The sequence below is a fragment of the Lactuca virosa genome, chromosome 6 (genome assembly GCF_052849685.1).
Source record: "Lactuca virosa cultivar CGN04683 chromosome 6, Lactuca_virosa_CGN04683_v6, whole genome shotgun sequence".
Lineage (NCBI taxonomy): Eukaryota > Viridiplantae > Streptophyta > Magnoliopsida > Asterales > Asteraceae > Lactuca > Lactuca virosa.
Window position 1 is genome coordinate 105,763,414 of NC_136431.1, and position 16,474 is coordinate 105,779,887.

A 16,474-nucleotide genomic window follows, 5' to 3' on the forward strand; every position below is an offset into this window, starting at 1 on the left:
GTTTTTGATAGAGTTTTGTCTTTCGTTATAAAATTTTGTTTACATATTTGGAAACTCTATATTCAGGACACCGAACTAATGTTTTCGAAAAAACGTGAGAAGTCATTTTTCGTTGGATTTATGCATGTGATTTGAGACGACGACACGTGTCGCGATTGTGGTGGATCCGCTTGGCGTGATGTGGGTGCAACAAGTGTCAATTCCTCATTTCTTTTGAAGGCTATAAAATGGAGAGAGTAGCTACCCTCTCTCCCACCGAATTATCTCTCTATCTCTCCAAAATCCTCACTCACTCACTCACTCACTCTCTCTCTCTCTCTCGGCTAGCATCTCCGGCGACCGAACCACCGTCGGCCACCGTCCCTCCGCCTTATGCCACCACGAGCCACTACATGGTGCATCCCTTCTATTGACTGGAGCTCCGGCCAGCAGCCCCCTCTGACGACAGAAAATCGCCTTCGGCAACCGGTTTTCCGGTGAATTTCCATGGTATTCTAGCAAACTCCGTCGACCTCTGACGACAGAAAAATGGCAGTTTCCCGACTCTCTTTTGCTCGGTATACAACCATCGTAAGTCGTTACGTTGAAAGGAGGTTTCGTTTGTGAAGTCCCGAATCACAATATGGTTTCTTATCTCGATAACGGTTTCTACGCACGCTTTGAAAGTGAGTTCACGATGCCGCTTTTAAACACTTTAATGCTTTCGGGGGAGAATACGTGCAAAATACTCGTTAGTATTTATATAAACATTTTAATCTATTATTTAAATGTTTATATAATTATAAAAATGGTTATACATGTGTTTGATAAAAACTAGTTATTTAAAATAATAACACACTTGTTTTACCAAATCATATATATATATATATATATATATATATATATATATATATATATATATATATATATATATATATATATATATAAAGAGAGAGAGAGAGAGAGGTAAGTTCAAGTATTCGAACTAACTATTGTGTGGATGTAGAAATAATTGTAGACCAATAAAAATTAAAATAAATAATTAAATAATTAAATAAATAAATAAGGATAATTTAGTAATTTGATAAATAACTTTTACAAATATTCCCTATAATCATGCTAACATTCACTTTTAACCTAATTTCTCCCTTTTTATCTACAGTCGTTCCTATAACACCACCACCCATTCCGCCTAATACTAGTGACACCCACCTATTTTACAGGTGAGGCGTATGATTCAATTTGCCAAGTCTACATCTTCCTCCTCAATAGCTTTACTCTTCCACCAGAAAAAGCCCTATTTGTCTACGTCAAATTGTATGGCTCTCCTTACCAATTCGGCGACGCAGTAACCCTAGCCCACCCTTCCGCCATCCTCTCCCTCCCCTGTGCCTGATCCAGGAACCGAAGGACTTCAAAAACAGGTCACCGCCCCCAACGTCGCCCTCTCTCAGCAAAAATCAACATTTCCGTTGAAGAGCATGCCTCTCTCCCATCACTTGATGTGGGAACAAAGAAAAGCATAGAAAGGCTAGCTATGAAGGTTGGCAAGAATTTGTTTAATTTTATGCAATCGTTTTGTGGAGTTGATGGAAGCAAATTGGTGGTACCAATGGATATCTTGGATTAGTGGTTTAAGAAGTTTCAAGAACGGGCAAAACGAGATCCTGAATACTTGAAGGGATTTGCTTGGTAGTGTGAATTAAGGTACATTCCCTTTATTTTTGTTTTTCAAACAAGTGTGTATTTTGCACTCAAAGTGTTTGATCAAATATTTGAGACATAAAAACTTGAGTTTTAGGGACAATTTAATTTAATATGTGGGCGATCTTCTTCTTCAAACATAATATTTTGATGGGTGAACATGTGATGACTCTCAAGAGCAAATTAGGCACATAAACCGTCCCAAAGCTTCGTGAAGGGCGTGAATAATATGAAATGTGTGTTTGTCTTCGGCCTCATATTGTTAGTAATGATTTATGTTGACTTGAGAATATGGTGGATCTTGGTTTCTAGTTTAGTAGTCTTTAATATGCCATATCCAGGTTTCGAGTTCAAGAAGCTTATTTGTGATTTCTGATTCGAGTATCCATTTGATTTTCTGAATTTCGGTTTTGCTTCGTATTTTCTAGATTTATTTTTATTTTTGTATATTATGTATTACTTCCTTCCCCACCACCAATGCCAACCAAAAATGGATGTAACATGCTCTTCAAATCACTAACTTGAAATTTTGGTGATGAAATTTCCACATTTAGTTGCAAAAATGAGATCTCCACTAATGGGAGCCTCTTTGCCTTTAACTATCTTACGAAGCATATAATGATTATGTTTTCTAATGGTAATTTGCAACTTGCAGGCGTGTTCTTTGTTGATACCGTTCATCCTTGTACGAATGGTTGGAATTAAGTTGACTATGAACCATTGAAGAAGATCAAGTGCATTTGTTCAAGAATTGTATATTTAAGCATGTTATGTGTTTTAAGAATTTATTTCATTTTTATGACATTCTGGTTAGAATATATATAATTGTATTAAAATATATAAGACTATTATTCTGTAAGAATATATGTATGAATCTACATTCAAATGTTCATGAATATACAAGGATCTTGTTATTTTTAAACTAATGGTTCAAGAATGTTGTTTTTCTCTAAGAAGTTCATTTAATCAAAATATATATTCTATCAGAAATATGTATCCTTTCATTCTTATAGAATATCATTATAACATAATGTAATTCCGACAGAATAAAATTGGGTATAATTAAAAATTACGTTAGAACTAAAATTGAAATAATTAAAAAAAATCAGAATTTTTAAATCAAGAGAATTAATTATCCCCAAAAATCTAGAATTTTCATTTTTTTTTAAATTATCTCAATTGACTAAAATACCCTTATAGTGAAATTAGATGGTATTTTCAATTATTTTAATTCAATAATATTTATTAATCACTCTGTTAAAATAACTAAAATGATTGGTCCACTTCAACTCTACATCAACATAATAGATAGTTAGAATACAATAACCTAGCCCCTATATATATATATATATATATATATATATATATATATATATATATATATATATATATATATATATATATATATATATATATAGAGAGAGAGAGAGAGAGAGAGAGTAAATTACAAGAATGGTCCCTATGGTTTAGGGTAATTTACGTGTTTGGTCCCTAACTTATTTTTTTAACTCGGAAGGTCCCTACTGTTTGTTTTTGTTACGCATTTGGTCCCTATCTTACCTAAAAAGGCTATTTTGCTCTTGATTTTTTAATTTATTTAAATAAACACACCCCCAACCCCACCCCTCTCACCTTACCTTAATTACCCCATCATTTTTTCCCTATTTAAATAATAGTCTTTTTAGGTATGATAGGGACCAAACGCGTAACAAAAAAAACAGTAGAGACCAAGCGTGTAACAAAAACAAACAACAGGGACCTTCCGAGTTAAAAAAATAAGTTAGGGACCATGCGCGCAAATTACCCCAAACCATAGGGACTATTCGTGTTATTTACTCATATATATATATATATATATATATATATATATATATATATATATATATATATATTAGCGAAATAAATATTACATATTTATTATAGATTATACTTCCGAATGATAAAATTATTATAGTTATATAGTTTATAAGCTGTTAAATAGTTGTCGTTTTGTTAAAAACAATAATTATACATCTATTTAGACTTGTACATATATTTGGTATTGTTGGTTTTATGTTGGTTAAAACCTGGATTTACTCGGATTACTTCCGTTATGCTGCCCGATTTTGGTTAGAACCATATGCACGATTAAATCTTTAGTTTAGTAACTTACGGTTTAACACACACACACACACAATCACTTACTGTTTGAACTGTTAAAACTCGAAAAGTCTATGTGAGATATGAAATTTGTCGTAATGCCTTCCGAATCGCCTTCCGAACAGCGGCAAAATATTGCAGGACCTATCCTCCGCAGAACCAGCAACAAGGAAACAACAACAACAACAACAACACCAACAACAGCGGCAATAATGCAGGATCAAGCCCCACCTGCTATGGATGTGGAAAGACTGGGAATATCCGTCGAAACTGCCCCAACATCAACAACCCTGGGAATGGAGGAGCAGGAAGAGTGCTGACCATGGGACAAGGAGAAGCGGTTCAGGATCCCGCTGTTGTCACCGGTACGTTTCTCCTAAACCACACTTATGCATGCATCCTATTTGATACCGGGACAGAACGTAGCTTTGTGATTAATAAATTCAAACACTTGTTAAAACAACAACCCCAAAAGCTCAATGAAACCTTTACGGTAGAAATGGTTAATGGGAAAACAGAATCCACTGGGGAAATCTACATCGGATGTACCCTGACCTTGAACCATCACGTCTTTCAAATAAACTTAATGCTTGTTTCCATTAGGAGTTTTGATGTGATTATTGGCATGGACTGGTTAAGCCCCCACCATGCTGAAATTATGTGTCACGAGAAGGTCGTTCGCCTTCACCTCCCAAATCACGAAACCCTAATTATATACGGAGACAAACCCAACACGAACCTTCGTCTTATCTCGTGCATTAAGGCACAGAAGTATCTACGAAAGAAGGACTTGACGTTTCTAGCTCATATAGTGGATAAGTCCAAAGAAGAGATCAATATTCGAATCATCCCTGTGGCTTGCGATTTCCCGGATGTATTTCCTGAAGACCTTCCGGGGATACCCCCTGAAAGACAAGTCGAGTTCCGAATTGACCTCGTGCCAGGAGCTACACCCATCGCCAAATCACCCTACAGATTGGCTCCTGCGGAAATGCAAGCGTTGTCCAGTCAACTCAGCGAGCTTTTGGACAAAGGATTTATCCGACCCAGTTTCTCACCTTGGGGAGCTCCGGTTCTCTTTGTTAAGAAGAAAGACGGTACCTTTAGGATGTGTATTGACTATAGGGAACTTAATAAGCTCACTATCAAAAATCGCTATCCACTTCCGAGAATCGACGATCTATTTGACCAACTCCAAGGAGCAAGTTACTTCTCTAAGATAGATCTGCGATCTGGATACCACCAGCTCAAAGTCCGGGAGGAGGATATCCCCAAAACCGCCTTCCTAACTCGTTATGGACATTATGAATTTGTCGTAATGCCTTTCGGTCTAACGAATGCCCCTGCCGCATTCATGGACCTAATGAATCGAATATGCCGACCATTCCTTGACAACTTTGTCATCGTTTTCATCGACGATATCCTCGTCTATTCTCGAACCGAAGAAGAACACGACCGATATCTCCGACAAATCCTGGAAACCCTGCGAACCGAAAAGTTATACGTAAAACTCTCTAAGTGTGAGTTTTGGCTCCGTAGTGTGAACTTTTTAGGTCATGTTGTTAGTCAAGAAGGGATACATGTGGATCCTTCTAAGGTCAAAGCCATTGAAGGATGGGCGATCCCAACAACACCCACATAAATTCGCCAATTTTTAGGCCTCGCAGTCTACTACAGAAGATTCATTCAGAACTTCTCCAAAACAGCCAAGCCACTTACCTTGCTTACGCAAAAGGGCGTACCCTTTGAATGGACGGATAAGCAAGAAGCTGCATTCCGAACTCTGAAGCAACCACTCTGCAGTGCACCGGTATTATCACTACCAGAGGGAACAGAGGACTTCGTAGTCTACTGCGATGCGTCCAATCAAGGTTTAGGCTGTGTGCTCATGCAGCGTGGGAAGGTGATAGCTTATGCGTCCCGACAACTAAAAACACATGAGGGGAATTATACCACCCATGATTCTCACGTTCTCAAATCTAGCTTTCAAAAGAATTTCAGGACGAAATTCCCTCTAACGGGGGGATGATGTCACAACTAGGAATTCTGATACGCTGTAAACACTTAACAAAGAGTGACATTGTAGTTAAAACTTGAAAACATGTATTGTGTTAAATCAATGACAACAAAATTCCTATACAAGCATTCAAATAGTCAACAAAGATTGGAAACCCTAAAAATCCCGATTTAAGTTCATTTTTGGATTAGGATTTTCTTATTGGGCCTAATAGACCAATAAGCTTCCAATTTGACTATTTGGACTTAGAACTCTTAAATGGGCCCTAATTTGACTCATTTGCATGAAACTTAATATTTTGGGCCTTGTAAGCCTAAAATGAACTAGGTTATATTCAATGGGCCTTATTGGGCCATCACAAATCTAAATAGCCCTAATGGGTCATAAAACTCATTCCTTGATTTATTTTGGGCCGTAAACCATCTCCAAAGACCAAATGGGCCGAAAAACCATCAAATTGGGCCCATAATATGGACTTAAACACAATAGGCCCAAAATTCCCTTCTCTCTTCTCTAACCCTCAGCCCAAAGTTAAAAAAAAAAGAGATTGGTGGAGGAATTAAGGGGAAGATGACACCTCACCTTTGTTTAGGGGACAACCAAGCTAAGTATACAACATACAACAATGTAATCACATGTATCTATGCAAAATCCCTCTTTTTCTTCCTCCTTCCCCTACTCTCGGCCGAGACCAACTCAAGACACATCCACACACTCTCAAAAATCTCTCTCAAACACATAAGAACACCCTCCTTCTTTTCATCCAAATTTTCGAGAATTATAAGCATTCCAAGGAGTTTTTCATTCAAAAATCACTTCAAGTTACAAATCTTTGGTAAGTTCTTACTTAAATCCAAAGTTTAACTTCTATACCTCATCAAAAATCATCTTTTAATTCATTCAACTTCATGATCATACTCCCTAGAAGCAATCTAAGCTCAAGGACTTCTAAAGAAGCTTGTTAGGCCGAAATCTTCTCTCAAATCTTCATCAAAACCAAATCCAAAACTCAAGGTGAGTTCATACCCCTCTATTTTCGGTTTTTACAAGTTTTATGGGGGAGAATACAAGTAAAATGTGTAGATCTATGTGTATGTGTATGCTATGTATGATTTCATGTATGTATGTGTGATTTTATGTGCTTATATGTTGAATATGTAAACAAAAAAAGAAAGAAATCTCGAGATCTATGGCATAAGAAGGAAAACAAACATGATCTAAGGTATATTACACTAAACAAGTCAAGAAAATTACCCTCTAAGATTAAAATCAACATATTGCAACATAAAACCCATTTTTGGGCTTAATTTGTCAAATAAACAAAAGTTGGGTTGAAAAAAAATTGCCATTCACGGTTTTCTTAAGGATCAAAAGAGTCAAAACAGTTAAAATAAATGTTTTTATGAATATTATACTCTTCAAAGGGCTAGAAATGTAATTTGTAGCTTAATGGGCCAATTTTTGGGCTTTTCGGCCCATTAAGCCCAAAATTGCGAAAAACATAATTTTCAAGGGACTGAAATGATAAATTCCTCAAAACAGGGGATAAAGAGGGTAAACAAACCAATTCAGGGGTTAAAATGACTTATTTTCCAAACAAGGATAAAAAATGTAAACTTTTTGGATTTTGGGCCAAAATTGTAAAAGTTGCGAAAAGTTGGGCTTTAACTGAAAAACTCTTTACTGGAAGGGCTGAAACTGTCAAATAGTAAATTTTGAGCTAAAAACCTTTATTTAAACAAGTCTATGGTCAAAAATGTCAAGAAAATGAGTTAAGGGCCTAAAATGTCTTTTCTTTATGTAAGGGACTAAAATTGTCATTTTTATTAAAGAAAGGGTTGAATGGGTCAAATCAATATTTTGAGTCAATTATTTTGGTTTTAAGACACTTGGGTTAAAGAGAATACCACATTACAACTTATGAAAATAGAAGGAAAAATATACATATAATCTCAATTATCGTTATAAACAACCGACAAGTTTCGTGTTATTGAGATTTTAACAATTTTTCAATCAAACTTCCGACCATTATATTATACCTAAAACACGTAATTATTCAAATAGTTGGACTTAAAAGATCTTAATCATGCTTAATGGGCCTTTGTGACCCATTAACGTGACTTTTGGGTTCGACGATAATAACACATGTCTATTGGGCCTCTTGTGACCCAATTACATGTTTAAGGGACGCTCAATGGCTTATATGTGCTATTGGGCCTTGGTGGCCCGTTAGCATTGCTAGTAAGGTCCAAATTTAATCAAATATGAAATGGGCCAATGTGTCATTCGTATAACCAACAACCTTAAATAACACGCGTAATTAGCAGGACCTTGTATTCCTCTTCTCCGTATCTGTTAGGCTTATTTGAAATCAAAGTAAACAAATCCAGGTCGTTAATCAACAGTAATCAATTTTGTTTGGATTAAGTGAGTAATAACGGGCGACACCTCTAAGGGTCGTTCGTAGTCTGTAGTTATAATCAAAGTCTCCTGGAAGGAGAGCGAGAGTTTGTGTATAGATCTATACGGGGGTGACTCCCCCACACCTCAGCTGTTCGCTACAGTTAGACTCGGCCAGTCTAGGGTGACAAAATCTTAAGATCAATCCTGGCATACATTAGGATGCCAAGACAGACGAACTAGTCATTATTATGCATGGTTATAACGACTCACATAATTAATTAAATCCAATACCATCCGAGTAATCAAGGAAGAGTAATCAAAATCATTCGTTGTGGCGGTATAGCAATTTGAAAAACAATTATATTTTATGTTATCGGAAAACATCGGATTTTTCGAGGAAATCAACACCACTCGCTTGTATTTTTCTATAACTATAATACAAAACTCCCTTTTATACACGTTTTGAAATCATTCATGCATCAACTTATGGATCTTCACACTTTGGTAAACAATTGTCTTTTCAGAAAATATCGGATTTTCTGGGTTTTATAAACTACACAAATCATTTTTATCACAACACTGCTTATGAACTCACCAACATTTCATATGTTGACGTTTTTCAAAATAACTTGTATTCTCAGGTAACAGGTAAGCTGCAGGGTAATATCAAGTATGTTAGGAAGCTATGTTTTGAAAACTCTTAAACAATTTATGTTATGGATGTGTAATATTTAAAACAATGTACTGGATGTGAACAATATCAGTTGTAATGTATTGATGCATGGTGATGTTTATGTTATGATTCATTTATATCCACTGTGATGATATTCAATTTAAGTGACGCGAGCCCTCGGACGTTTTCGCCGTCTGGTTCGGGGGTGTGACAGGTTGGTATCAGAGCTCTGTTTATAGTGAACTGGCATATCTAACCACACATTGATATGCAACTATAAATTAAAGAGGGACTAAAACAACTCTAAACAAAACAAATAAAACACAACGACAAAACATCTTTACTTGTACGATATAGGAAAAAGAACATAATACCAAATCAAATAAGATAATACGGACATCTTGGTTAAGTCGGGACTGTTCTTAGTTGTATTAAGGGGTGGATGTAGCCTGATCAACTACATTTTCTCCCAAGTACAACTATTACATACCCCGGTAAAAACCTCGATGGACGGTAAACCTAAAAACATACCCCTTGTTACCAAGAAAAGAACATCAACTCAAATTACATAATAACTAAAACATCTTAGGAATAATATTAGTACATTTATATACTCTCGCATACTGTATGGCCGGCTTCCATCACCCCAGAGATCCGTATTTCCCTAATCAGGGAAATAACGGATGGCTGGAGGAGGAACCTGAAGAAGACCCTGAGGAAGGGTCTAAAGAGGAACCTGAGGCGGAAGTCGAGGGCGGACCTGCCGAGCCCGTGGAGGTCCTGGAAGAAGAAGAAGAAGCCGAAGAGGACTTCGAGGAGGAACCAAGCGATGATGGTGATTCGGACACGGAGTCCGAAGTCATCAACCCCCCTTACCCGACTAGGGTGCCCGCTCACCGGATGGGCCCGACTGGCCCTACACCCCCCTGGGGTATCGATCTTTGGAGGTGGAGCAGACAGCAGGGACAACGACCTCCGTTTGGCATGACACGTGCGTTCTACGACTTGAGGGAGGGAGGACCAGCTGATCGCGCGCTTCCGGTCATGGTGAGACGATTGCGGAACACTGGCGACCTGGCTCAGAGCACCGCTGATCAGATACACCAGATGCGGACTAGAGTCGAGCGTGCAGAACAGGAGACGCGATAGGTTATCCGAGAGTTCCACATGAGGCAGGTGAGATGGGAGACTGGCCTCCGAGACGCAGAACAACAGGTGGCTCGCCTTCAGGGAGCGTCCACTTCTTCAGCACCACCCCCTGGCACATCCCACCATGACTAGGACTAGTCATATCTATCCTTAGTATTATGCTTATATGATCTATGCTATGTACCATCAACTATATGTTTAAGTGATTACACTACTCAAAGAGTCGTTACGCTGCCGAACTTGCACCACTTATGTATGCTCTTTCGAGCAAATTTTCATGTATCAAATTACGGATATTATTAATGAAAGATTTTATGTGTTTTATTGTGAAGTTGTGATCTGCTATGTGTTATGTATCCATGATTGTATGCTAATTTGTGAAACTACTTAAGTTCATGCAATACACTTAGTTTATAGGACCACAATCTCACAAAAATCATAAGCACTCAACATCTTTCCGTTCCATGACAGAAAGATGCCCCAACGACCAACCCGTGGAAACCCTGGACCAACCCCACCCGAAGTCAACTCAGCTGCATTCCAAGCAGCTGTATCTGCTGCGGTTACTGCAGCCATGACGCAAATCCACCAAGGGAACAATGGTGGAGGCAATGGACAAGGGGCTGGAAGTTCGAACAACGGAACAAATCAAGGACCTACCAAGACATGCTCCTACAAGGATTTCACCAACGCCAAGTCACGAACCTTTAATGGCACGGGTGGAATGATAACCCTAAAGAGATGGATGGAAAAAGTGGAATCGGTATTTGAGATATGTGAATGCCCCGAAGAGGTGAAAGTGAAGTTCGTCGCATGCACATTCGTTGACCAAGCTCTCACTTGGTGGAATGGACATGTAGAGGCCATGACTCTCCCCGTAGCCAACTCTATGCCATGGGCGGAGTTGAAAGAAATGCTGATGGCCGAGTACTGCCCGCGAGGCGAAATTCAGAAAATGGAGCAAGAGTTATGGAATCTCACCGTCCGAAACTCTGACATAGACGCATACATAGCAAGATTTAGCGAACTGTCACTGTTGTGCCCTGGCATGATTACTTCAGAGGGAAATAAAATCGAACGATTCATCTGGGGATTAACCTCCCCAATTCAAGGATATGTGATAGCTGCAAACCCCGAAACCTTCGACAGTGCCAAGAGGTTGGCCAAGAAACTATACGATCACAACAACAAGAAGGGCGAGAAGCCAGTGGAAACTGAGAGCAAGAAGGAGAGTGACAACAAGAAAGGAAAGAACAACAAGAGAAAAGGGCGACAAGGCTCAGAGTCGTCAAAGAAACAACAAACAGTGACAGTCAATGCTGCAACCACCCAAGTACCCTCCACACCACATGCTCCAGCCTCAGCTAATCCAAGTGCCCCTAGGCAGTATTATGGGAATCTCCCAAAGTGCAACAAGTGCAGTCTCCATCATAATGGTGAATGCAGGGAGATGCATTGTACCAGTTGCAATCGGAAGGGTCACACGGCAAAATATTGCATGACCTATCCTCCCCATAACCAGCAACAAGGAAACAACAACAACAACAACCGCAACAACAACAACACCAACAACAGCGGCAATAATGCAGAATCAAGCCCCACCTGCTATGGATGTGGAAAGACTGGGCATATCCGTCGAAACTGCCCCAACATCAACAACCCTGGGAATGGAGGAGCAGGAAGAGTGCTGACCATGGGACAAGGAGAAGCGGTTCAGGATCCCGCTGTTGTCACCGGTACGTTTCTCCTAAACCACACTTATGCATGCATCCTATTTGATACCGGGGCAGAACGTAGCTTTGTGATTAATAAATTCAAACACTTGTTAAAACAACAACCCCAAAAGCTCAATGAAACCTTTACGGTAGAAATGGTTAATGGGAAAACAGAATCCACTGGGGAAATCTACATCGGATGTACCCTGACCTTGAACCATCACGTCTTTCAAATAAACTTAATGCTTGTTTCCATTAGGAGTTTTGATGTGATTATTGGCATGGACTGGTTAAGCCCCCACCATGCTGAAATTATGTGTCACGAGAAGGTCGTTCGCCTTCACCTCCCAAATCACGAAACCCTAATTATATACGGAGACAAACCCAACACGAACCTTCGTCTTATCTCGTGCATTAAGGCACAGAAGTATCTACGAAAGAAGGACTTGACGTTTCTAGCTCATATAGTGGATAAGTCCAAAGAAGAGATCAATATTCGAATCATCCCTGTGGCTTGCGATTTCCCGGATGTATTTCCTGAAGACCTTCCGGGGATACCCCCAGAAAGACAAGTCGAGTTCCGAATTGACCTCGTGCCAGGAGCTACACCCATCGCCAAATCACCCTACAGATTGGCTCCTGCGGAAATGCAAGCGTTGTCCAGTCAACTCAGCGAGCTTTTGGACAAAGGATTTATCCGACCCAGTTTCTCACCTTGGGGAGCTCCGGTTCTCTTTGTTAAGAAGAAAGACGGTACCTTTAGGATGTGTATTGACTATAGGGAACTTAATAAGCTCACTATCAAAAATCGCTATCCACTTCCGAGAATCGACGATCTATTTGACCAACTCCAAGGAGCAAGTTACTTCTCTAAGATAGATCTGCGATCTGGATACCACCAGCTCAAAGTCCGGGAGGAGGATATCCCCAAAACCGCCTTCCGAACTCGTTATGGACATTATGAATTTGTCGTAATGCCTTTCGGTCTAACGAATGCCCCTGCCGCATTCATGGACCTAATGAATCGAATATGCCGACCATTCCTTGACAACTTTGTCATCGTTTTCATCGACGATATCCTCGTCTATTCTCGAACCGAAGAAGAACACGACCGATATCTCCGACAAATCCTGGAAACCCTGCGAACCGAAAAGTTATACGCAAAACTCTCTAAGTGTGAGTTTTGGCTCCGTAGTGTGAACTTTTTAGGTCATGTTGTTAGTCAAGAAGGGATACATGTGGATCCTTCTAAGGTCAAAGCCATTGAAGGATGGGCGATCCCAACAACACCCACATAAATTCGCCAATTTTTAGGCCTCGCAGGCTACTACAGGAGATTCATTCAGAACTTCTCCAAAACAGCCAAGCCACTTACCTTGCTTACGCAAAAGGGCGTACCCTTTGAATGGACGGATAAGCAAGAAGCTACATTCCGAACTCTGAAGCAACCACTCTGCAGTGCACCGGTATTATCACTACCAGAGGGAACAGAGGACTTCGTAGTCTACTGCGATGCGTCGAATCAAGGTTTAGGCTGTGTGCTCATGCAGCGTGGGAAGGTGATAGCTTATGCGTCCCGACAACTAAAAACACATGAGGGGAATTATACCACCCATGATTCTCACGTTCTCAAATCTAGCTTTCAAAAGAATTTCAGGACGAAATTCCCTCTAACGGGGGGATGATGTCACAACTAGGAATTCTGATACGCTGTAAACACTTAACAAAGAGTGACATTGTAGTTAAAACTTGAAAACATGTATTGTGTTAAATCAATGACAACAAAATTCCTATACAAGCATTCAAATAGTCAACAAAGATTGGAAACCCTAAAAATCCCGATTTAAGTTCATTTTTGGATTAGGATTTTCTTATTGGGCCTAATAGACCAATAAGCTTCCAATTTGACTATTTGGACTTAGAACTCTTAAATGGGCCCTAATTTGACTCATTTGCATGAAACTTAATATTTTGGGCCTTGTAAGCCTAAAATGAACTAGGTTATATTCAATGGGCCTTATTGGGCCATCACAAATCTAAATAGCCCTAATGGGTCATAAAACTCATTCCTTGATTTATTTTGGGCCGTGAACCATCTCCAAAGACCAAATGGGCCGAAAAACCATCAAATTGGGCCCATAATATGGACTTAAACACAATAGGCCCAAAATTCCCTTCTCTCTTCTCTAACCCTCAGCCCAAAGTTAAAAAAAAAAGAGATTGGTGGAGGAATTAAGGGGAAGATGACACCTCACCTTTGTTTAGGGGACAACCAAGCTAAGTATACAACATACAACAATGTAATCACATGTATCTATGCAAAATCCCTCTTTTTCTTCCTCCTTCCCCTACTCTCGGCCGAGACCAACTCAAGACACATCCACACACTCTCAAAAATCTCTCTCAAACACATAAGAACACCCTCCTTCTTTTCATCCAAATTTTCGAGAATTATAAGCATTCCAAGGAGTTTTTCATTCAAAAATCACTTCAAGTTACAAATCTTTGGTAAGTTCTTACTTAAATCCAAAGTTTAACTTCTATACCTCATCAAAAATCATCTTTTAATTCATTCAACTTCATGATCATACTCCCTAGAAGCAATCTAAGCTCAAGGACTTCTAAAGAAGCTTGTTAGGCCGAAATCTTCTCTCAAATCTTCATCAAAACCAAATCCAAAACTCAAGGTGAGTTCATACCCCTCTATTTTCGGTTTTTACAAGTTTTATGGGGGAGAATACAAGTAAAATGTGTAGATCTATGTGTATGTGTATGCTATGTATGATTTCATGTATGTATGTGTGATTTTATATGCTTATATGTTGAATATTTAAACAAAAAAAGAAAGAAATCTCGAGATCTATGGCATAAGAAGGAAAACAAACATGATCTAAGGTATATTACACTAAACAAGTCAAGAAAATTACCCTCTAAGATTAAAATCAACATATTGCAACATAAAACCCATTTTTGGGCTTAATTTGTCAAATAAACAAAAGTTGGGTTGAAAAAAAATTGCCATTCACGGTTTTCTTAAGGATCAAAAGAGTCAAAACAGTTAAAATAAATGTTTTTATGAATATTATACTCTTCAAAGGGCTAGAAATGTAATTTGTAGCTTAATGGGCCAATTTTTGGGCTTTTCGGCCCATTAAGCCCAAAATTGCGAAAAACATAATTTTCAAGGGACTGAAATGATAAATTCCTCAAAACAAGGGATAAAGAGGGTAAACAAACCAATTCAGGGGTTAAAATGACTTATTTTCCAAACAAGGATAAAAAATGTAAACTTTTTGGATTTTGGGCCAAAATTGTAAAAGTTGCGAAAAGTTGGGCTTTAACTGAAAAACTCTTTACTGGAAGGGCTGAAACTGTCAAATAGTAAATTTTGAGCTAAAAACCTTTATTTAAACAAGTCTATGGTCAAAAATGTCAAGAAAATGAGTTAAGGGCCTAAAATGTCTTTTCTTTATGTAAGGGACTAAAATTGTCATTTTTATTAAAGAAAGGGTTGAATGGGTCAAATCAATATTTTGAGTCAATTATTTTGGTTTTAAGACACTTGGGTTAAAGAGAATACCACATTACAACTTATGAAAATAGAAGGAAAAATATACATATAATCTCAATTATCGTTATAAACAACCGACAAGTTTCGTGTTATTGAGATTTTAACAATTTTTCAATCAAACTTCCGACCATTATATTATACCTAAAACACGTAATTATTCAAATAGTTGGACTTAAAAGATCTTAATCATGCTTAATGGGCCTTTGTGACCCATTAACGTGACTTTTGGGTTCGACGATAATAACACATGTCTATTGGGCCTCTTGTGACCCAATTACATGTTTAAGGGACGCTCAATGGCTTATATGTGCTATTGGGCCTTGGTGGCCCGTTAGCATTGCTAGTAAGGTCCAAATTTAATCAAATATGAAATGGGCCAATGTGTCATTCGTATAACCAACAACCTTAAATAACACGCGTAATTAGCAGGACCTTGTATTCCTCTTCTCCGTGTCTGTTAGGCTTATTTGAAATCAAAGTAAACAAATCCAGGTCGTTAATCAACAGTAATCAATTTTGTTTGGATTAAGTGAGTAATAACGGGCGACACCTCTAAGGGTCGTTCGTAGTCTGTAGTTATAATCAAAGTCTCCTGGAAGGAGAGCGAGAGTTTGTGTATAGATCTATACGGGGGTGACTCCCCCACACCTCAACTGTTCGCTACAGTTAGACTCGGCCAGTCTAGGGTGACAAAATCTTAAGATCAATCCTGGCATACATTAGGATGCCAAGACAGACGAACTAGTCATTATTATGCATGGTTATAACGACTCACATAATTAATTAAATCCAATACCATCCGAGTAATCAAGGAAGAGTAATCAAAATCATTCGTTGTGGCGGTATAGCAATTTGAAAAACAATTATATTTTATGTTATCGGAAAACATCGGATTTTTCGAGGAAATCAACACCACTCGCTTGTATTTTTCTATAACTATAATACAAAACTCCCTTTTATACACGTTTTGAAATCATTCATGCATCAACTTATGGATCTTCACACTTTGGTAAACAGTTGTCTTTTCAGAAAATATCGGATTTTCTGGGTTTTATAAACTACACAAATCATTTTTATCACAACACTGCTTATGAACTCACCAACATTTCATATGTTGACGTTTT

At 38.4% G+C, this 16,474-nt stretch overlaps 1 pseudogene; it reads left to right on the top strand.

Moving 5' to 3' along the window:
* Positions 1-528: 528 nt before the first annotated feature.
* Positions 529-1,675, top strand: LOC145121828 (uncharacterized; annotated as a pseudogene).
* Positions 1,676-16,474: the final 14,799 nt, after the last annotated feature.